This window comes from Musca autumnalis, unplaced genomic scaffold (assembly GCF_047663935.1).
Source record: "Musca autumnalis isolate F117 unplaced genomic scaffold, ASM4766393v1 scaffold_4, whole genome shotgun sequence".
Classification (NCBI taxonomy): domain Eukaryota; kingdom Metazoa; phylum Arthropoda; class Insecta; order Diptera; family Muscidae; genus Musca; species Musca autumnalis.
Genome location: NW_027411977.1, coordinates 148,240,608 through 148,264,583, shown reverse-complemented (window position 1 = coordinate 148,264,583; position 23,976 = coordinate 148,240,608). Strand labels below are relative to the sequence as shown.

Sequence of the window (23,976 nt, the reverse complement as noted above, 5' to 3'; positions counted from 1 at the left end):
TGGATCGTCACGAATTTTTTGGGAGTTGATGCGGGTCCCACAGAGAAAGAAGCCTATTAATGATGGTCGGATAATATTCAAGAGCCAGAATAAGCACAAAGCTTATGTGGTAGGAGTATTCCAAATGGAAAACCCGTCATTGGAAGAAGAAAAGATCTCCTTTATATTGATGCAAAGTATGTTGGTGTAAGTGGGCAAACAACCGAGATATCGCAAAAGCCAGTAATATATCCAATTTTCCATTTTTTGTAATGACGCTACAGGTTGGAATTTTGATCGGATAGTCACGAAATTTTTCGGGTTGATGGGGCCCCACAGATGAAGAAGCCTATTGATTTTGGTGATAGTCGGATAATATTTATTGGTCGAAATGGGGAAAAACTCATGTTGAGACCAATTCAAAGTTTTATTCTTTGTGAATATATAGGTTTCTACTAGGGGTATTTCAACGGCAAGGCCTGTCAATGGAAGAAGAAGAAGATATTACCTTTACATTAGTGTAAAGTAGGTTGGCGAAGGTGGTCAAACAAGGGAGATACCACAATAATCGGTAATGCATCCAATTCTTAATATTTTTTTTTTTTTGCAATAACGCTACAGGTCGCAATTTTGATCGAATGGTCACGAAATTTTGGTTGCTTATGGGGGTCCCAGAGAGAAAGAGTCATATTATGTTTGGTGGTAGTCGGATTATATTCCCTAAAAGAAATGTTTACCAGTGAAAAGCTTATGCACAGGGGTAGTGGGGTAGGGTATCACATGGTCGGACCCGTCCCGACTATAGCCTGTGCTCACTTGTTTTAAATAATAAATATGTCTTTTGTACGCGTGTATTACGAAAAAATACAAAAAATGAATTGCATTTTTTATTTGAAATTTTGCCTGTTAGGACCAAAATCATTGAATATGAGTTTTTATTAACATATGTTGGAGATTTTTATTTTCTAAATAAAACAACATATTTATATAAAACAACATATTTAACTTAGCTACCGAATTTCATCAGCCCTTGGCTGACGTTAAAAGCAATTTCCACTGTATTCAAGGAGGGGGGGGGGGGGGGGTTATGTGTGTTCCTCAAAAAATACCACTGATATTGCTACTACAAGGCTTATCAATATTTGACAGTTAAAATTTCACTTCACAAATACATATTGTTTTAATCCCCCCTCAAAAAAAGCCAACCCTCATAACAAATTTGCCATTTCCGCCATAAATTAAAAGAAAAAAGAAGATAAGAAAAGATCCCGCTTGCTCAGTATTGCTTTCATCTTGCAAATATTAAATTTACTTAAAATACTTCAGTATGAATTATTGTTACAAAAATAGAAATGACGTACAAGGCAAAAAAGATAAAACTGGAAACAGACAATATTATCTCAATAACAAGGATATGAAGAGTAAGTAAGAATCCTGATGTATATGTATGTATTTACAGAAATACCACACAAATATGGGTGCGAATAAAATCAATACTGAAATACTGAATGAATATGTATGTATATGCATACAAACATAGAATGACAAACGTACATATTTAAGAATGTATAAAAGTCATACTAGCGGATGGATGATAAATACATAAGTACTGATGTGGAAGTACAGCTTGTTTGAATACATCTTAGGAAAAGTGCACACACCCACATTAGGTGTGTTTTATTTGATTGGATTGCAAAAAAGGTGTAATTGCGTCAAAGGGTTGGCTTTTTGTCGACTATATTGTATGGTGGCACAAAACATGATGAATTTTCTACTGCCAGACTTCGTAGTTTTTGAACATCAGTATTATTTGGTGTGATGATTAACTGTAAAAATTTTAAATAGAACATTGGTGGCGTTTTTTATTGGGATAGCTGTTACCATTTCGTTTTTTTTTTTTCAAAATAGTCTGGCTTAATCCAATTGTTTAATATTTTAAAACATCTAATTTATTAGTGGAGAAAGTTTGGCATTGTTCGCCAAGGTTTAAGGCAGGGAAGACTAGTTTCAATCCTTGCCACAGAATCCCATCAGTTTCCTTGTTTCTTGTTTGTGGATATTCTTCACCGAGGTTGCCAAAGAAAACCTTCTCACTGAAGAATGGGATTAAGCCAGACTTTTAAAAAAATTAAACAATATCTACGGTGAAAAAATTTACCAAAAATAATGTTAGGGCAAACATTTCCGACTATTTTTATGTAACTTGTACAGTATGGTTATGACTTGTTGGCAACCTCGTATCCCTGTATATTTCGATGAGTTTTTACTTAGGATTAAATAAAATCTTAATTATAAGGTGATTCGGCAAAAAAAAAAATCACAAAATCATTTGTTTAGGTGATAGTTCCAAAAGGCTTCATAACACACGAGTGAAACCGATATATAAAAGGAGAATATAAAACGCAAGTTTGTAGTTTGTATAATAATAATGGACCTATATGTCAACAATTGTTGGTGGTGGAGAAATTATTTGACGGAACACTAATACCAATTAACCAGCCAATTAAGACCGAAAATGCTGATAAAAACATGCGTTGCGTTATATGGGGGTTATTCCAAAACGTAAACCTGTATAGACTATTTTAAATACAAATATTTTCTAATATCTAAAAACAAAAAATTCATGTTATAGTCAAATTGGTGGTCACATTTGGTCAAAGCCTTCAAACCACTTTAAATAGGCGAGTTGCTTTATTTTGTTGTTTATTTTAAGGACAACTCCTGACCGGTAATTATGGCCCAATAATATAGCTAATATATATAGCCGATTTTCATATATTTTTTTAGGATTCGTTTTTTAGCCACAGCAATGAACTGATAGATTTTTTCATCGATGGGATCATAAATGACTTAATATAAAATTTCAGCTTTTTTTTGATATTGATGACACAACCTTCGAATACCGCTAATCGGGAAGTACTTTTCTATGGGAGCTATTTGAAGATATCGACTAACACTAATAATTCTCTTCTGCAATATTTTATACCCCCATGAAAGTCTAAATACCAAATTCCAGCAATATCGGTGTTATATTGAGGCCACAACTTTCAAAATAACAAATATCTGAGGACGTCGATCGGTGGAAAGTTGTAAGCCCCCCAGTTTTAATCTTCTACCAAATTTCAGACATTTTTGGTGGGATATATAGGCTACAACCTTCAAAATACCAAAAGTCGGGAGGTACCGTTTATGGGGGCGATATGAAAGCATGAACCTCTACCAACAAATTTAAAGTGGAAAGTTTTATACGCCCAACGAAGACTAACTACCAAATGTCAGTCATTTCGGTGTGATATTGATGTACCGTTCTGTGGGGACTATTTGAAGAAGTGGACCTATACCGGCAAATTTCAGGTGGAAAGTTTTGTACCCCCCAACGAAGACTAAATACCAAAGTTCGGCCATGTCGGTGTGATAATGAGGCTAAAACCTTCGAAATAACGAAAATCGGGATGTACCGCTCTATGGGGGGTATATCAAAACGTGGATCTATAGGAACAAATTTTTGAGGGGAAGGACTAAACACATCGATGAAATAATGAAGCCAAAACCTTAAAAATACCGAAAATCGGCAGATACCGTCCTATTGGGGCTATATCAAACCGTGGACCTATATAAACATTTTTTGGTGGAAATGTTTCTTAGCCTTTGGAAACACAAAATACCAAATTACAACCGATTCTGTGTGGGACTAATATATTCAAAATACGCGTACTATATATGGGGCGTTATATGGTGGCTATACCAAAACGTGGGCCTATATAAACAATTTTTGGCAGAAATATTTTTTAGCCTCTAGAGACACAAAATACTGTTACGAATGTAACTGATAGATTTAAGTTAATTTAGTTGAATTTCCGGTTATTTAAAAATTTGAAATGTAACCTAAAGTGTTATTACCCGGTTACTTTATTTAAGCAGCAACAACTACCATGTAGAATTTTCTTAATCATTCCAGTTCTTACATTACATGTTATTGATGTGCTTTTATTTTCATTTGTTTTGCAATAATCATGCAATTATCGCTTAGTTTGCTATTTTTTGTATTTGGTTTTATGTATTGTACTTTCTTTATGTTTGTTTTGTAATTACGTCGTTATTGTGCTTGTCCACTTGTATTGATCTTTGCCCATGTATGTGAGTGTGGTTGTTCGCTTAGTGCAAATGTGCGTCAGTGTGTTGCACAGATTCGGGGTGTTACCAAATCTTTTCTGGAGAATTCCCGAACAAGGAGATTTTGGGATAAATACAGGTGGGATCAGCAACAGCGAGTTAGTCGTGTTTTAGACGTTAAACAGAACAGTTGGTTAAAGAAGAAGCTGCGTGCCTACTAGAGACAAGCTGTGTCCTTAATAATTAACGTCGGTTTCGAATAATTGTAATAGAGTAAATAGTTGTAGAAACGTAATCTGAAACGAACCCTGTTGTATTTGGTACAAATCGTATCGGGAAATGAAACAACGTCTACACGGAGATTAGTTAAATCTAATTCCGTAATAATACAGTTACAACCAAATGGGTCAAAAGGGAAAATATCTTAAAAATTTTTTTTTTTAAACGACGACCCGTCACTTTGTATGGGGGCTATACCAATACATGGACCGTTTTCAATATCAAAAGTCCTACGTATATACAGTAGATTTTACCACAATTTCATCCACCTACTTCAATCCGTTCGGACACCAGAGTGATTTCCACAGAAGGACAAACGGACGGACATGGCAATATCGATATAGAATTGCACGCTGTAGGGTCTACCCTAGTATGGTAGATGGTATAAAAATTTTAGTTTTTTAGTTCGCCCTAATTATATAATTTTTGGTTCAAATGTTTTCTAATACATCATCGCTCATTCTTATGACATGGGCTAGCCAACGCAATCGTTGCATCTCGATACGTTTATCTATACTGATGTCGTTCTATAGCAGATACAGCTCGTGGTTCATACGACGTCGATATTCACCGTCAACGGAGGTTGGTCCATAGATCATTCGAAGAATTTTTCTCTCAAATACACTAAGCACTGCCTTGTCTGCTTGAGCAAGTACCCAGGCTTCGGAACCATACATCAGCACAGGTAGTATCAGTGTTTTGTAAAGCGTAGTTTTTGTTTGACGAGATGTGGCTTTATTCCTAAACTGCTTACTCAGTCGGAAGTAGCATCTGTTGGCCAGCACTATTCTTCTTCGTGTTTAGCAATTGATGTTGGTTGTGTTTACGGTGGTGCCGAGGTAGACGAAGTCCTTTACAACCTCAAAATTATAGGAACCAACCTAAACAGTTGGCCCGTTCGTGAATTATTTTTAATTTTATTACAAAATTTGGAAAATTTATACTCTTTTGTTTCGGGAATCGACTTGCTTTTAGGGATCTCTAGAGAATAAAATGTAACGAACAGAGAGGAGAGACTTTTCAGGAAAATATCATTTATGCGTTATTAATTTATTTTTAATTTATAAAATTTTCTTTCCAAAAGTCGTTGCTTCTTTCTTTTCAGATTCTTGTTCCTTTTTGTTTTGGACCTTTCGTTCAAATTTCGAGAAGCGAGAGATTTCATTCTGTGTTAGTTTTAGAACAGACAAGGGAAAATTTATAATACCAAAGAGTGCAGTCCGATTCTGTTTTTAGTTCGATGAATAGGACTTCCTTTTTATTGTAAAGTCCGAACGACATTTCGAGCTAGGTACCACACCAATTGCTTAGAAGTTGTAATTGTCTGATATACAGGAAATTTACAACCTCACGGCAGCGGGTTCTTTCATACCGGATTGACCCGAAATCATAGTCTTTCAGCCAGCGGCTGCCAACCCAGCATAAAACCTATGCTTCTACGTAGATTCCTATGCTGCTACAACAACAGGAAATGTAAGACATCATTACGACGAGAGTTATAACAACTTTGGTCGTGACTTCAACATATTTTTACATAAGTGTTTAAATAAAAACACAAACTTCATCTATATTGGATCTATGGAATGGGTTCAAATGCTCATGAAAATATCGGATCTTGCACGACTTGCTTTAAATGGGTTCAACTGCTAATGAAAATATCGGATCTTTCACGCCTTCCTTTGAAGCAATGAAAAATATGACATGAAATCACGACATCGCATAGAATCGCTTCCTTCAAATTTTGCTGGGGAGTTAACCCGTAATCCTACATAGGCTGACGTAAATGATTTCATTATTGGGCAGACGGATCGTTTTATCTCCTCCAAATATCAACATCGTTCCACCAAAATGTGTGTTTGGAACTAATATTTGGAAGTGTAACATGTTTTTGGTAAAACATCCATCGTTGGTTGGTGTATGAAAAATATTAAAACTTTTGCATCAACTTTTCCGTGTGACAAGTGTAATCTATATTAGTTGCTAAATTGTTTTGTCTACTTGAGCTTTTTCTTTTTTTTTTTTTTAATTAGAAATTCATTTATTAACAAATTCAAAAAAAGAATAACAATATAAAAGTCCATTAGTCCCGCGCCAATAATGACATAAATGGGACTAGCTGGCAACAATAACAGTTTTATCTATTAATACAATATCATGCAAGATCTATTTAATTAAGCTCGTTATGCATAAATTGAGACCTAGAGCTCCACGAACATCATTGCAATATGTACCAATGTAAAAACTTGGAATTTCTCTATCATACTTTCAGAAAATTCTCTATCATGATGGCGACAATATTTTATCACGAAACCGAAATATTGTAGGATGGTACAAATGTAATTCTTTACAAACCAACAATAAATAAAGCAAGCATCTACATTATTGTAATTTACATCAAGGAAAAAGCCAAAAGTTTTTTCAACTTTGGAATTAAAATAAAGACCAAACAAAAATTTAAATCCACTTTCTATCTGCATTTCTAGTGCATTTTTACCCCAAATTTGCATCTAATCATGCCTAAATCTTAACTAGAGAAGCACATAAAAATAAGTGCAACATACTCAAAATTACTTGACAAGAAAATATATAGGAAGACCAATAAAACACGCCCATTATTATTATGAAGAATTTAGAGTGTGTGATTAAAATAATAATTTGTACAACGTGGTGGGTGAGCGCATGTGAATGCAGGAAACAGCGTCATAAACTAACACTTGTGACACATTCAAGTCTTCTTAAAGGCTTAAAGTCGCTGTGAATAAATAATGCGAACGTTATTCCGTTTGTGTCGCTTACAAGTGGCTACATTTGATAGCATCATCCGCGCAAGTGGCATGAGCAGCCGTGAATAAATGACTGCCAGCCAGCACACATTCATTTGTGTGAGTGCGTCTTATGGCACACGTTGAACACTTTCAGCTGGTAAATGACATTAGTATGTGGCTATGGACGTTTCCGTTTTTTTTCTTGGCATCTGTATGGTATGAACTGCAGGATATGACTGTGGTTAGTGATTCGAAGTGCTTTTGTCAGAAGATACTGAATGAAAAAAAGCAAAAAACTACATAATGTGTGGGAATGTTAACACTTTTGACTGAAACAAGAGTTGCGTTTCATTTAATTAAATCGAATACACAGGCGACAGTTACGCATACATACGTATATATGTATACAAAGGTGTCGATTGAATTTGCACATACGTACAATGTATCTATGTTTTTCCAATAAAAATAGTACATGAATGCACATATGTACATACATATTATACAAACTTATGTTTGTGTTTTTGGGGATACAATTCAAAATTTAATCATCTGGCAAATTGAACTGTGCACAAATACACTACAATGGTCGCAGTTCGGACTTAAAACTAGCAATTTTGTAAACACAACTGACTTTTTACCTTAATCCAACTGACTATTTTTAAAAGATGTTGAGTGCCTAAGTGGTCAATATTGTCCATCGCTGGATTACTTTCAATTGATTATAAACTGACCTTTTTAAGTCAATTTAAAAGATAATGTGAAAAAGAACACTTTTTGTAAGTTTTCATGACTTTCACTTTTCATATTGATTCTCTCTGTTATGTTTTGTGAAAGGGGAGAGAGTAATTTATAAATTTGCTTCGTGTTCCTTTTTATACCAGAACAATGTGAATAATGTGTACGTGTGTATGTATATGTTAGTCCATCAACACTTGCTTTCATTATTGGATGTTGCATTTATACGAACGTTATTTAGAAAATACAAATGTGAATTATTTCAACATTTTTGCTTTATATTTTCCACAAGCGCAAATAATTTGTTGAAGGTACATGTTCTTGTTGTCCAAGTGGTTAATGACCTTCCAACGAATTAAAGGGCTTATGGCCACTTACAAATTTTACAAAATCGAGACATTTTTTTTTTATTAAAGTACATGTAGAATAGAATATGTTCCAAATAATTCAAGTCGATCGAACAAAAATTGGCTGAGGTATGAGCTTTAGAAAGGAAAAATTCATTGTGATTTGTATGTAGTATCGAAACGCAGTTTTCTCGAAATGGAATTTTTGAAAGCGGTGCGCACTGTAGCTCAAAAACGTATGATCCGATGTTCATATGTTTTTGTGGGATTGTTATACACATAAAAAGATCGTACTTAAGCGAGGGACTTTAAAAAAATGACGGATTTATGGGAAACAACTATAAATTTGTTTAGTAAAAATCGAAATGTTGACTTTGACAGTTCACCATTTTTTTAGAAGGATTTTTTAAATGCTTTTCGCTTAAAGACAAGATTATTAGGTTCTTAGTGCTCCCACAAAAACATATGCTGATCGGTTTTTTCGTTTTCGAGCTACAGTGGGCACGGCAAACTGTTTTAGTAGCAGTGCAAAATTTTTCAAAAAAAAAAAAATCCAACAGCAGCTCAAGGTGTGACCTTTAAGATGAAAACAAAATCTTCTAAAAAAGTTTGGTATATTCAAGAAATATGGATTTATTCGTGCTCAATAAGTGCCCATAACCCATTAAAGTTAGTTGAAAAGTAGTGCAGACATGGAGAATTGTCGACTTTTTTACAATGTTTTATTTAACTTGCTTTGTTGTCTGTCTGTTTAGTTCAAATCTAGTAACTCATTTTTAAAACAGTTGACCAATCGAACTAAAACTTTGCACACTTTTCAGATTTGAATGGCCATACGTGAATATGAAACCAATATGGGTCCATTTTTTCCTATAGCCCCCATATAGCGATACCACTTGATGTCAGGTATTTTGAGGATTTTATCTTCATTTTTATTCCGAATTGGCTGTAACATGGTACAGAAACTTCCCCAGCAAAAATTGTGGACATGGGTCAGTTTTGGTTTAGCTCCATACAACGTTACCACGCAATTTCAGGCATTTTAAAGTTTTTATCTATGGAGTTCTCAGTGGTCAAAAAATGTATTTATGGGTAGGATACTTCTGCCTCTGTAGTTGGTACGAACCGTCTTGCCTCGAGACATAGCGGACTGAGGTTGCAATCGTTGCATATGCATTCCTCCAGGAAAATTTAGCTAATCAACTGATGCATACACTATTTTGTTCTTAGAATATGATTGTTCCAACAATTTTTTTTTCTCTGCGTGCATAGTTTAGCTGCAATTGGGCCTTCTTTTAAAAGTGCCGAAAAGTTTGAAGAGTAATATAGGTGTATTCTTACATGCCAACCCCAAACGAAGCTTTATGGGCATTGAATGATAAATAACATACAATACTATAACAAAATGCAAAAAAAAAGCAACAAAAATTGGCGAAAATATGGGTTTACGTAAATTTATGCATTCATTTTTTGTGGCATTTAAACGACCAGTTGCTGTAATAATATAAAGGCAACGTCATGGTGCAAGAAAAAAGGTGATACAATAGTACCAACTGATGTCTCCATTTGCTATCAAAACACATTTTTAATCAAAAATAAATAACGAATATTTCGCTCCTATAAAGAATATTTGAGTACAACATCTTAAACTTCGCGAAGAATATTTTACCGTTTTCTTCCAACTTTTGGGGATATTTCGCGCAAAAATGTTGACAGAAAATGAAGACTACGGCCTGAATTAGCCCGAATTCGCCTTTTGGATCATCTTATTACATTCGCCTTGGACAACTGTATTGGGCCAGCTTATAGCTTTGATATAACGGTACTACCCGATTTCAGGTATTTTAAAGTTTGTCGGTATTTTCGTTCTAAGTTGTCTTTCCCTGCACAAAATTATGTACATGGAATTATTTTATTTAAGTTCAGAATATTTCATGGTGGAGGGCATAAAAAGTTGGACAGGCCATACAAGTTAATTCTTTTTTACACCTTTTTGTGTGTGTTCTTTTTGGCTTTCCGATTTTTCGATATAAATTGTTAGCAAATCAGTATCAACCGAATTAAATATAAAATAATTCTTCCTTTTTAACCTGTCAACGAGCCGCAAACAAAGAACGCTGTGTTCCCTGCGGTATTCCATTTACAAGGCATTGATGAGACATTGACGGCAATGATGGTTAGGCCATAGGCACGACAAGATGAAGAGTTCAGTTCAGTGTTCAGTGGGTGGCCGTAGTATAAGTTTCTATGGAGTTTTCATCTTAAACATAAACTTGAGTAAATGTGTAATTTTGCTTGGATTCACTATGTTTGCAAACCAAACTATGGGATGCTATCGACGAACCTAAAAATGTTCAGCATTTCAAATTTCGCCTTCCACCCGACAAGTCAAAAAAGGACATGCAACAAAGACATGTACGGACAGGCAGAAGTTGATTGTTTCTCCTTGGTGTGATTGTAGTGACATAACATCGCAACAATAGCCGTCATCGCAGTGTCTGTTATTTCAACAAAATGACGGTTAGATGGAAATGACACACACCATCACAATACATCCTGCTGATACAACGATGAGACACCACTGATAGTATCTGATAATGGCTGTTCTTGTGTGCTGGCGTTTCCTCTACTACGACTTAATTGCTACTAGTTGGGCAATGGTGGTGGGACAAAGAAATCACCCCACTCGCTTAGATAATTGTTCACTGTTATTATTTCCACTCCAGCTTGTCCTCTTTTTTCATTTGGCGACAGTTTCTTGGTTTTCCTTTCGCCGTTTTCTCTTCACCAGCAACGACATCGATACCCCACTTGAGTTAAGCATCCCCTCCAGTTAAGTTGATTGGTCTGGGCGTATTTCAGGCCAATTATGTAAGCACTCCAAAGTCGAATAATGAATTATGAATGCAAAGTCTATATTTACATGTCATTTGATGGCGTGTCTGTCTGATCCAGACCTACTCCATCTAACAACAAAATTTCATGAATAGAAAAAATGGAATTTTGGTCTTCAGACGACAACGACGAATCTGTTTGCTTTGGGTTAAAGGGTTTTCTTAGTTTCGCTGAGCCAAGTAAAACGAAAGAATAAAAATCACAAATTCAATATTTAAAGCAATACTTTGCCAATTGATTTCTTTTGATGTGTAAGCTTTTACAGAGAAATTTGTAACAATATAAAAAAAGGAGAGGGGTGAAAGGTGAATGAGTTTTCTAAATTATGATGATGATGACAACATGATTGCAATTCTTGATATATTTGAATAAATCAATAATTCGAGTGATTTGAAAGGACTTGTCAAACACAAAGGATTTTGAAATTCATTCACATTTATACATTTTGCCATTTTCTTTACATTGTGAATTTCCATTACACGGTCAATGAATCAGTGATTTGGAAAACAGCAATCAGACCTTTGTTAAACGGCAAAAGCTTTGGTAGATCATAAATGCAATTGTCACTTTGATTTTGAAGAACTCTTTGTGTTTATTAAATTTAGAACTTGCATTTAATTTTTGTAATATGCCGCAAAGAATTTTCGTTAAAAAATCTAATGTAAAAGAAGATTTAAAATGTTTATCTCATAAAATATATGTACCACTTAACACACGTTTGCTACCCTCTTAAAAGGGACGAAATTCTTTGTCGCTTTCGAAACGCCCTTCTGTATCTCTGTTGAAATACCGATACAGAATGGATTGATGTACATAGGCGACCATCATTGCAAAAATACGAGTATAAATGCAAATTTTGTGGCTCTGAAGAACTGGATCTTGATAAAGGATTATTATATAAATCACAGCTTATAAAGTTGGGATAATAACAACCTAAATATTTAAATCAGGCTACACGAGTTTATTCGTTAAAGTTAAAATTGTCCTGATTGTTCCTAAAAGGACAAGGGGAGACTTCTCTCTTAGCAATGAGTGCAGACCGAATCTGTTAGCATATCGCCATGTCCGAATGGCGTGTCCAACACTGACACCGCTTGAAAAGAAGTTTTTCATGGAAGTGCGGTTGTTGGCAACGATGAAAATTGTTTGAAGTACAAAGCGGTCATGCTAATCATTGCTCCACGGTGCCACCTACTTTCCCATACAATGTTCATCATTTACTCAATTAAGATAATTACATTAGACGGATATCAATGTTGTTACCTTTATAACTATGCTAGCCTAAGAAAATAGCAGTACGATTATTGCCAACATATTGATGGTTAACTAACTGCACTTTAATAATTGTTGTTGTTCTTGTTATTGTTCTAAACTAAAATGCAATAATCTACCACAATACTACCAGAAGAAGGAGAAGAAACAGAAGAAAAAGTAATAAAACAACAACAATAACAAACGTGATAATGACAAGACGAAGAACTTTGTCAAATGATACTTATAGACACTTTACCATAACGACCAAGAACTGGAAACATATTCACTCACTCCACAAGGAGAAAAATGTTTGTAGATAATGTAGGTTTCGCCGCTACAAACAATACCCACAAGTAACAACCACAAATAACATTACAATTGTAAGCAGAGTAGAAGAAATGTAATTATATGTCAAGGAAATATTTACAATAGAAAAAAAAAAACGCCATCCCAGGAAATCATACTGAAGTGAACAGCAGTAGATTGTTGAAATAGAACAGTTCCGAACAAAGCGCATTTAACCCTAATTTTATCCTTGCGTAGAAAACTACGCACATAACATGTTCTTTTTAATTTAATTTTTTCGTCGTCGGATTGTATCAAAACATGCTTAATTAGGTCTTAAAAGCCTTTTACGAAAGTCATCTTCGTGCGAAGTTTTCCTTGCATATTTCCATCACAATAAGCTTTAAAAAGCTTAATTGTAATGAGCATTCATACAATGCTCTTTTTGATTTTAAAGTTCTCCACAGAATACATCCGAAAGACCATGATGCCACATTCATCGAAAGGCCAAAAAAATTAGCACCATGTATGAAATTATAGGTATGTTGTTCATACCAAAAAAGTGTTTGTAAGCGTATACGTAACATTAATGGTTGTACACAATGTATTGAATTATTAAATTAAATAAAACTAAAATGAAATAAAACAAAAGCAAACAATTAACAAAAATAACATTATAATAAACATGTTATCATTCCCTTTGTAACATCGAAAAATTCATCGGAGTCCCCATAAAGAATATATGGTAACATGGGGCGCCTTCGCCACGTTTTTGTTCAAAATGTTCTCATACCGACACCGTTAAAGTTTTTTCAAATATTATTTTTGGTACACATATTAGCGTATCTTGACTATAAGTTTTGATATATAAGTGGTTATAATTTTTCTTTTAAAATATTATTTTTGAGAATTTACAAAATGTCTAAAATGTGGCGAAGCCTCCCCACCCATGGGGCAGCTTCGCCATCGATATTGAACATTTTCCAACGGACTCTAAAACTGTAATTTACCATACTTTTTCCTTAAATATCAACATTATGCGAAAAAGGAACATGTTTTCTATTGAATAATCAAAAATAATTCTAAAATTCACAAATAGTAACCGATTCTAGCGGTTAATTGAAATAGGTTCCGTGAATTCAGGTACAAAAATCATGATATAACCAAAACAAGATACGTTTATGATACTTTTTGATTTTTACTTCACATTATAGTGTGGAATATCTATGGCATAAAGAATTGAAGTTAAACATGACAAATTTCTGACATTAACCCACCACACCCCTATCATGGCGTAGGCGCCCCACCCCCAACATATCTCATAATATGAATATATTGACATTTGTTAATGTTTTTTTTTCGTGCAAATTATTGGGATTTCTATTCTTCAGTAGTTGTCTTCTAACGGTATAAAATATGTTTTTGATATCACAAAAGGTAAAGAAGATATCACAAAAAACATCTACCATAATTATTTTTCCCAATACCCGAAAAACACAAAACCGCGTGCGTCCGCTATCATACTTATGACACAACTGCCAACTTTTGGAAGATGATAGATCTTCATTAAACTCACAATTTTGCCTTTAACGGATTTTTTCTAGCACTTGTATTTTGCGAGAAAATCGGCGATGGCGTACCCGCCCCAGTGGCGAAGGCGCCCCATGTTACCATATATTCTTGATCAGCACAAAATTCTAAGTCGATATAACCATGTCCGTCTGTCTGTTGAAATCAAGAGCTCGCAATTTTTAAGATAGAGCTTTATAATTTGGTATTACTCCCAGGATGTTTGGTATTGAACATGGGGTATACCGGTCCACGTATTCAAAGGCCCCCATAGAACGGTAACTAACGATTTTCAATATTTTGAAGGTTATGGCCTCAATATCACACCGAAATAGCTGAAATTTGGTATTTTTTCGATTTTCGGCCTTTTGAAGGTCGTGGCCTCAATATCCCACCAAAATGGTTGAAATGTGGTACTTGGTCTCTGTTGAGGGGTTAAATCTTTCCACCTGAAATTTGTCGGTATAGGTCCACATCTGCACATAGCCTCTATAGAACAGTACCTCCCGATTTTGAGTATTTTCAAGGTTGTGGCCTCAATATCCCACCGAAAGGGCTAAAATTTGGTAATTTGTCTTCATTGAGGGTGTAAACTTTTCACCCGACATTTGTAGAAATAGGTCCACGTCTTCATAAAACCGCCATAGATTGATACCTACCGATTTTCGGCATTTTATAGTTTGTGAACTCAATATCTCACCGAAATGGCCTATTTTGGGGCCACCAAACATTTCCCTCTAAATTTGTCAGTACAGGTCCACGTTTCGATATAGGTCCCATAGAATGGTGCAGCCCGATTTTCGGTATTTTCAATTTTAGCATCATTATCGCACCGAAATTGCTATAATTTGGTATTTAGTTTCCCTAGGACTTCAAAACTTGCCTCCAGAAATTTGTCAGTGCAGGTCCACGTTACGATATAACCCACATAGTACGGTACCGCCCAATTTTCGGTATTTTCAAGGTATTAGCCTTATTATTTCGATATAGATCCCATAGAACGGTAACGTCAGATTTTCGGAATTTTCAAGGTTTTAGACTCACTATCACATCAAATGGGGACCACGGCGTGCCGTGATTCAATCCCCGACCAGAACATCAACATTTTCGACATTGGTTTGCATTTTCTGAGTATTTCAGACATGACTCGGCGATAAAAATATCGTTGAGCCAATATGAATCGGCGTGCACTCAGTGTTGTGAGAACATATCGATCATTTACTCAAAGAGGGTCATAACTCAAAAAATGCGTTTTCTGAGTTAGCATTTTCTATTTTTTCTACGACTTATATTTTATCTTGTGTCAAATTTTCATGTTGATATCTCTAAAACTTTGTACCTTTACCTTTTGTGTAATAATCATTTGAAGTTAAGAAGTCAAATTTCAATCGCCAATTTAAAACGCGTTTTTCTGGAAACTCTATTTTTTGAGATCTGTCACTCTTTGAGTAAATGAGCGATATGTATAGCAACGAGATGGTTGAAATTTGGCATTTAGTGTTCTTTGGGACCACAAAACATTCACTTGTAAATTTGTCGGTACAGGTCTACTACGTTTTGATATAGGCCCCATACGATGTACGACCAAGGGATAGGCATTGAAAGGCAATAATCGATTTTTCGATTTTGGCCTAAAACTAAAAAATGTGATTTTACGGTCTGACGATTATTTCAGTTGTCCTAAAACGCGCCTTTCAACTTTTTGATAGTCACAGAAAATCAATTAATCGTCGATTTACGAGTTTTCTTTTGAATCTGTGCACATATGATTTTGTAACTATTAGAAAACTATAAACCACCAAATCCAACTAAAATATATGGACAAAATCAAAAATCCATTCAAAAGTCAACTACGACTTTTAGATTTTTAACTGCAAAAATCGAAAGTCGACACACCTAACCCTTATACGCCGGATTTTCGGTATTTTCAGGGTTTTAGCCACATTATCTATATATTTGGTCTTTTTTGGGCTACAAAACATTGCCGCTGAGAATGGTCTGTACAGGTCCACATTTATAAAACCTTTTAAAAGTTTTATCCGACTTATTCAACCGAAATATCCGATTTTTTACTTAGATTATAATAGAAGGTTGGAAGTTACCGCAGTTTTTTAAAATATTCTTCTACTAAACTTCGATGTCCCATGGGTATTGAACGTTGTTTAAAAAATTGATATTAGTCAATTTTAGTTCAATTTTACTCGGCCAGTCGAACTTAACGCTATTTTTAATTGTAATTTTTTAATAAATATTTTTTTTGTCACTGAAAACCCCACACCCAAGTCACAGCCAATTTAGGCCGAAAATGTAGATAAAAATATCAAAATACCCGAAATCGGGTGGTATCGTTATATGAAGGCTATATGACAAAATATACCTATATTGGGTTTGGTGTTATATTCATGTATTGTTATCAAAATCTGCAAAGTATGCAAAGTTTTATTTCGATTGGCCAACTGCAACTGTGTCAACAAAGAGTTGGTAGATTTGATAAATACATAAGGAACAACACACAATGAAGCTAAATAAAACACAATAAAAATATTATTAATTTGTATTCATATCAAAATTGTTATAAAAATAGACCATTATTAAAATCCACTACACATAGAAAACTACGCACGAAAGTAATTTTGGTCAGTTTTTTATGGGAAAATAAGGTTCATTTGCACCGTTAAACTATGTATCATAATAATAGAGCACACGGATTTTGGATCAACGTTTTCCATGGCTCAGAAGCATGGTACTGACTAATCTGCACTCCATCTGAAATGGTGTTAGATATGAATAAAACACAGTCTTTCTGTAGGTAACTTTATATTTTAAGGTTTTTGTTTCCAATTTATGCGCAATATGTGGCGCCATCTTGTGTTATTTACTTCCATAGTCACTAAAACACGTTTGTATTTTTTCTGAATTATTGTTACAATGTTGGGATCAGTGACTGTTTGTAATCATTTCGAATTGTTATTTGTTGTCATGGTACATTTAACCACAACATTCTAATGTTATAATTGTGGTTAGAAATGGCAGTTATATTATTATTGGAAGAACAATATATGTACATTCATTAGGGTGTCCCAAAAAGGAAACTTTTTATATGAAATATGCAGGGTATTTTTTCCATTTGACCACAAAGCCCTAAATATTATCATAATCGGTTAATGATAACACATACCTAGTGGGCTATTACTTCCTATTAATTTGAAATAGGAAGTATTACGAAATCGTTCTTAAGGTCGTATTTGCTGTTCAATCGATTTTAAAATCTGCTCAGATTTACAACATACCCAAGCTCAAAATAGCAAAAGCAGACTGAGAACTTTATGAAAATCCGAGCCAATTTTCAAAATTTTTTGTAATATTACAAATCGATTCGATAGTAAATGCGACCTGTAAAACGATTTCGTGAATATCCACTATTAATCGCATACTAATTATTATGGAATAACGATGGCTCACTTGGCAATTGTTATTGTCAGCCGATTACTATGATATTTAGTAGTTAGTGTTTTTGGATCAAATGGAAAAATTTTTAAAGGGTATGCATACAAATAAAAAATTGTCTTTTAGGGACACTCGTATGTATGTATGTATGTATTTGTGAATTGATGTGGTCTCAACATAAATAAAATGTCCCCGACAACAGAAAAATAATAATAATACAAAGAATGTTTGCAACAATGCAATAACAAAATGAAAACTGGGACAAAACATTTAGGACCAGTCCCTAATTACGCACACACACACACAAAAATAATTTTGTTAATACCCAGCTAGCATTTGGAAGATTGTTTCTTCAAAAATCACATTGCGGAGTATTTTTAGAGTCCCTTTGGTGATCAAAAATTGATTAAGTCGCTTGTATGATCAGAAAGGGACTCGAAAGTGACTCCCTGTAATGATTAAAAAGAGTTCAATTTAAAATACAACAACAAATGTGTAGCAATCTCAAATGAATCATTGAGGCGTTTAAAATGTGACTATTTTTTCGTTATTTATAGTCACATTTTGATCGTCATGAAGATTGAAAAATGCTTAATCAAAAAAGGGTCATGCAGGTGTTTGAAAAGTGATTATAATTATGTATCTTCTGATCATATTTTGAACAGATAGGTGACTAAAAACTGATTGTTTTGTTTTATTTTTGTTTGGTTGTAAATAATTCTCATATACACTTTTTATAAAACTTTGATATAAATGTAACGTATAATATTAAGTGTATAGACAAACACAACACATGTTCAGGTTTTGCCAAGTGAAATAAAGAAGCGGTATACTAACCACCGCGCAACATAAAGGATAATTAAAAGAAATAACAAAGCAGAAAAGACAATAAAACAAAGGAAAGGAACAAAAAAGAATAAAAAGAAATTTTTTTAATTTATTTCGTCTAATAAAAATACTCATAAATGAATCCCTAAAGACTCATGAAAATGGCAAAAATGACTCGAAACTAATGCAGAGGAAGACTCATTTGTGACTTGTTTAGAAGAGTCGCCTGAGGTTACGTTTTCCTCCCGACAAAGGAGTCATTTATGATCAGAAAAATGAGCTCATATTCCAGCTTTTTAATCGTGCAGTTGGATCAAAAAAGACTCGAATTTGATTAAAATTTTCAAAAAATGCTGGCTGGGATACTATTTCTATGAATATATCGTCCACAGTTTAGAGGAACATTACTAATAACCATGGTAGAACAAGAAAAGGTAGCAGCAATACCCAGCTGACTGAACTGGGTTGTAGTGTTAGTGTCAAATTCCATACGACATTTTATGTATTTATTTCTATGTTCGATGTATATTAGGGATATATATTTTTGAAAAACAAATTTATTCATCAGAAAAAAAAAACTATTTCCCATAAAGACGGCTTCATATCATTGACATGTAACCTGCTCCAGGTCCGAACGACATGCCGCACACTAAAACACCGCTTATAGAGGCGGTACAATATTTGTTAATATGTGTGGTATTTTGTTAAACTTGAAAAGAATAAAGCCCTAATAAACATGTGCTTTTTTGTTTTCAAAAGTAAATGATTGAAACAGCTTCTCTTTTTTCAATGAATTACCAGCGACCCGAAACATTTTTGCAAGTATTCTACTTTCTGCGAGAAATTATGCATTTAGTGGAATGATATGGAAACATTCAAATTGAAAATCTAACGAGTTTTCATTCATGTTTTCCAAAATATTCAATCAAATGTGAAAAATTATTTGTTTTTTAAATTCCAATAATTTATAGACATTTCCTTGTTTTGTTTACATTTACGTTGACACTAAGGTTTACAAACAGAAACAAATTTCAATGTGGTTGTTGTTGAGTTGTATTTGTTGTAGTATTAACTTTACCTTGTATTTGTTCAACCATGACTAATAACTTTGTATGTAAAAGATATAGGTTATTAAAACATTAAATAGTATAGGGTTTAATATGGACCATATAGTTCCGCAGTAGCCCCCATATAACGGTGTCGCTCGTTCCTTACGTATACAATTCATGAGCGCATAATAACTCTCTAAACGATCCATCGATTTGGTCCAAATTTTGGATCTTGTAATATTTTGTTCAAACGTAGTTAGAGTGATATCTCGATATGTATGTACTTCTGACACCCTCCGCCGCAGTTAAACCCTGTATAACTCGTTTCGGCGTATACGTGAAAATTGCATTAAAGCGCGAATCTATCTTGGTGACTTTCTGCACGGAAGTTCTCCAAACAAATTACAGCCGATATTCTTCAAAATTAGACTAAGATCTTTAAAATAGTGAAAATCTTGCGATAGTGAAAACGTGGACGTGAGTCAATTCGAAAATTCTGCGATATACCAAAATGTGAATCTATATGAGTAATTTTGTTTTGCAAGACTTTTCAACTATTGAGAACCTAAATCTGCGTAAATTCTGTTGAAGACTTGGATTGAAGACTGCAAGTACCGAAAACCGGATGAAACTTTTGTATGGGAAATATACCGAACGTGGTCCGATATGGCTTATTTTCAATTCCAAATATACAGGCACTAGTATATTATATTCTGTACCAAATATCAAAGTTGTATCTAAAATATTGTGAACTTTATTGAATTTATATACACTGTGTCAGTATTCCATATAAAATCAACAAACGACAACAACCTTTAAAATAGATTTACGTAACGCTACCCAGCAATTTTTTAAATATTAAAGATTTTTGGTCAAGGAAAAAGAAACGAATCAATGTAAACTTTATGTAGTCTCACGAAGAATCGCAAATTTGATGTAACTTCTATTCTATCAAAATTCTTTGTATGTACATGGTACTCACCCTTAAAATATCGTTCTAAATATATTTACAACAAACGTACCTGAGAAAGAAATAAATTTATAATCATTAATTCATCGGATTATAACGTTTACACTATTTATTGCATGGCGTATTTTAACTCAAGGAGTTTACACTTAACAATACTGAGGTACATATCACAAAAGAGTATGACATAAGCATTAGGGATCATAATTATAACATAATTATAAAAAGATCGGACTATGTACTTAAGATCAGTCGTAATTACTTCTGCAGGTCGATATTTTATATTTGATTTGATTTAAGTAGTTTCATTTTTTATATTGCAAACAAACAAAACAAATAGCTGAATCCAAATAGACATGCGTATAAGGGGGAAATAGTAAAAATTCCCACAAAGCTAGCGCAGAGCTAGGGTTTGCCATTTGAAGTAATTTCCCAAAAGTATCCATCGATCCCATGTGTGCAAAAACGGTTATTCGGAGTCAAAGGTAATTTTTCAGAGGTCTTTTTTCGTCCGATTTCGATTATTTGATGTACCAAACACGCTATATATGTCCGATTTCAATGAAATTTGGAATGTGTGACGGAATTTGGCCTATAAATAAATGTGCCAAAATATATCGAAATCGATTTAGATTTTGATGTAGCCCCCATATATATTTTCGTCCGATTTCAAGTATTTGATGCACCAAACACGTTATATTTGCCCGATTTCAATGAAATTTGGGATGTGTGACGGAATTTGGCAACAAGTAAATGTACTGCGGGGCAGCGATGCGCACCGAGTTCAGCTAGTACATGTATAAAAATGATGTGTCTTTTAGACCAGCTATATCTCTTTTCTATAGGACCCACCGTTTTCATGAAAAAAAAAACGGAAAACCTAAAAACCATTAAAATTTTACTTTTGACCACTACTAACTTTTTGCACACATGGCATCAATGGGGATTTATAGGACATTGCTTGCAATGGCAAACATTAGCTCTCCACCAAAATTCAGCTTTGTAGGAATTTTTATACCCTCAGCATTAATGCCAACGAGGGCAAACTGTGCTTCATCGGACGAAATCCATTTCAGACAATTTGGAGTAGATTTAGCAATGTCTGTCCGTCTGTCTGGCTGGCTGGTGAGCACTATAACTCTCGGACGGATCAACCGATTTGGTCCTAAGTTTGACCTTCGTAATATTTTGCCCAAACTTAGATTAAGTTCGAAGATGGGCCACATCGGTCCACTCCTTCTGGTACCTCCCACACAAAATTTCGGAGTTCACTTTAAGACCTGCTATCGAATCACTTTGGTTGTTGAAGCAACTTGCATTTGCTGCCTCAATTACGATGGAAAAGTTTTTTCAGGGGCAAGTCCATACTTCTTTAGAAACTTTAATCCTAATCAACATTTTTGTCGATTCATACGCCCAAATGTTGAAACCCCCTAAATACATAAGTTTTTTGGGAAACAAGTGTTTCAATTTACACAGGCTGGGGATATATTTCTGTCGGCAAAGCCGACTGATACTTTTTTACTTGTTGATATTTCAATGTCTATTTTGACTGGGCTATTATCATTGAAGTTTTCGTAGGTTTCACACACATTTCAGAGCCTTAAAAAGTAGTTATACATAATACACGGAAAAGTCCCTTTAAAGAGAACAGTTTTAGTGTCTGATTCCCAATCCAAATTAGTTCGATTTATAAGCAAAGTCTTGTAATAATAGAAACTGTGTGTTTGATTGAAAAAAAAATGAACGAAATATTGTTTAACAAGTAATTCGCAAGAATACTAGTAATTCGTAAGAATTCCTAATCGTCATTAAAAACAGCATAGGGTATGTGAGGTAAACAAACGTAAGTTCGTTTTACACAGCTTCATATACAATTTTCTTCATTAAAATATCCAATTATTTCAAGTGAAACAGATAGATTAACCATGATAGGGGTGTAAAATGGAGTTGAGTGACCTGTTTATTTTTGTTTTCAAGAAACCCCTACTATCTTGGAATAAATACAAAGATAAATGTAAAACTAACAACGTAATAATGGCAAGACAATAACGGTATACTTATTATACATTCAATAATGCATATTAGAGGTGGGCGCGTGTCGTGCCGTGAGTAGTGCGTGTTCGTGCCTTCTCGAAAAACGCCGTGTTTGTGCGTGTCGTGCCGGAATAAATTTTTGGCCGTGCGTGATCGTGTTTTTTGTTCGACACGGTTTGGCACGACACGACTAAACACGATCTGCACTATGTGACACGATCGTGCTAAATTTTTGGTCTCCCTTTAGAAGTCGTGCAAGAGACCATATAAAACACGAAAATCGAATAAGAATATAAAACCCAACAAAAAATGCCTGAAATTATTTGCTTCGTTTTTGTAGTCTGGTACTTATTGCCGTTTTGTTATGGAGAGGCCAGAGTATGAGTAAAAATGATGACGTTTGTTTGCAATTTGTTTTGTTCATGAGAGAAGCAAACACAAAAACTACCCAGAGTGTTAACGCAATATACTATCTTTGCAAATCAGATGTTTATCTGACTGTATTATCTGTTATGGATGATGTTATTGAAAAACATCCTATTCCCGAATTGGGAAAACTGATTGACTGCCCACAAAACCTCGTAAGATATTTTAAACACTCGGAGCTCAACAACAAATTGTAGAAAATGTTAAAACAAGATATAAGAACACGTTGCTTGAGAGCATATACCAAGTCCAGAATGAGATTAAGAGTATTTTCCTAAAAAAAGAATGAGTTGGATCGTATATCTGACTTACCCCCAGTTTATGTATTTCGAAACGAAAATGTGTGCGCATGAAACACACCCAAACTTTATTTTTTGAAAAATATTTCCTTTGCTTTTGCTTCAAAACAAAAAATCAAATTTGAAAAACACACTCAAATTTGGTAGTTTTTCTTACGTATTCATTTTCTTATCGACATACATAAACAGGCCCTTAAAGTTTGGTAGAACCTCTATTGGGTTTTCATAAAATATTCAAAGAGTGTTGTACCCTACTATGCACATCTTTGCCCTTTGGTCTAAAAAACGTTTGAAAGTCTGCTCAATTGATACCATTGACTCAATTCATGAAAGATTTTAAACTAAACAATCATTTCTTAAACGATTTGTATCAACAATGACACGTATGACACGTCTTATAGGGACATTATTATTTCCGCCGTCTAAAGAGACGAATTTTTTTATTAGCTAATGTAAAAGCAATGTTACTTAATATACAAAGTGAGAACATGGAGTTTTCTAATGATGAGCAGGAAATTACAATGCCACATTTACACGAATTTTCAGAGTTTTTGGATCAAAATGCCAAAGGACGATCGATCTGCATCTCTTGGGTCTTCTCCTGGATTTACTGCAGGGTAAATATCTGGACAATGGTGGACGTGCACGGTCTTAAGCCGCATTAGTATGGTCCAATTATTTCATTGACCATAGGTTTTAGTC

At 34.3% G+C, this 23,976-nt stretch overlaps 1 protein-coding gene across 36 annotated transcripts in view; it reads right to left on the bottom strand.

Moving 5' to 3' along the window:
- Shab (potassium voltage-gated channel shaker cognate b) overlaps window positions 1–23,976 on the bottom strand; it is a 394,632-nt gene that overhangs the window by 310,407 nt on the left and 60,249 nt on the right. For 8 of the 36 annotated variants that reach the window (XM_073983612.1, XM_073983601.1, XM_073983610.1 and 5 more), the window contains exon 3: window positions 20,528–20,567. The exons of the other annotated variants lie outside the window; for them this stretch is intronic. The gene's annotated coding sequence lies outside the window, so the exon portion shown is untranslated. The remainder of the gene's footprint in view (window positions 1–20,527; window positions 20,568–23,976) is intronic. 36 annotated transcript variants of the gene reach the window in all.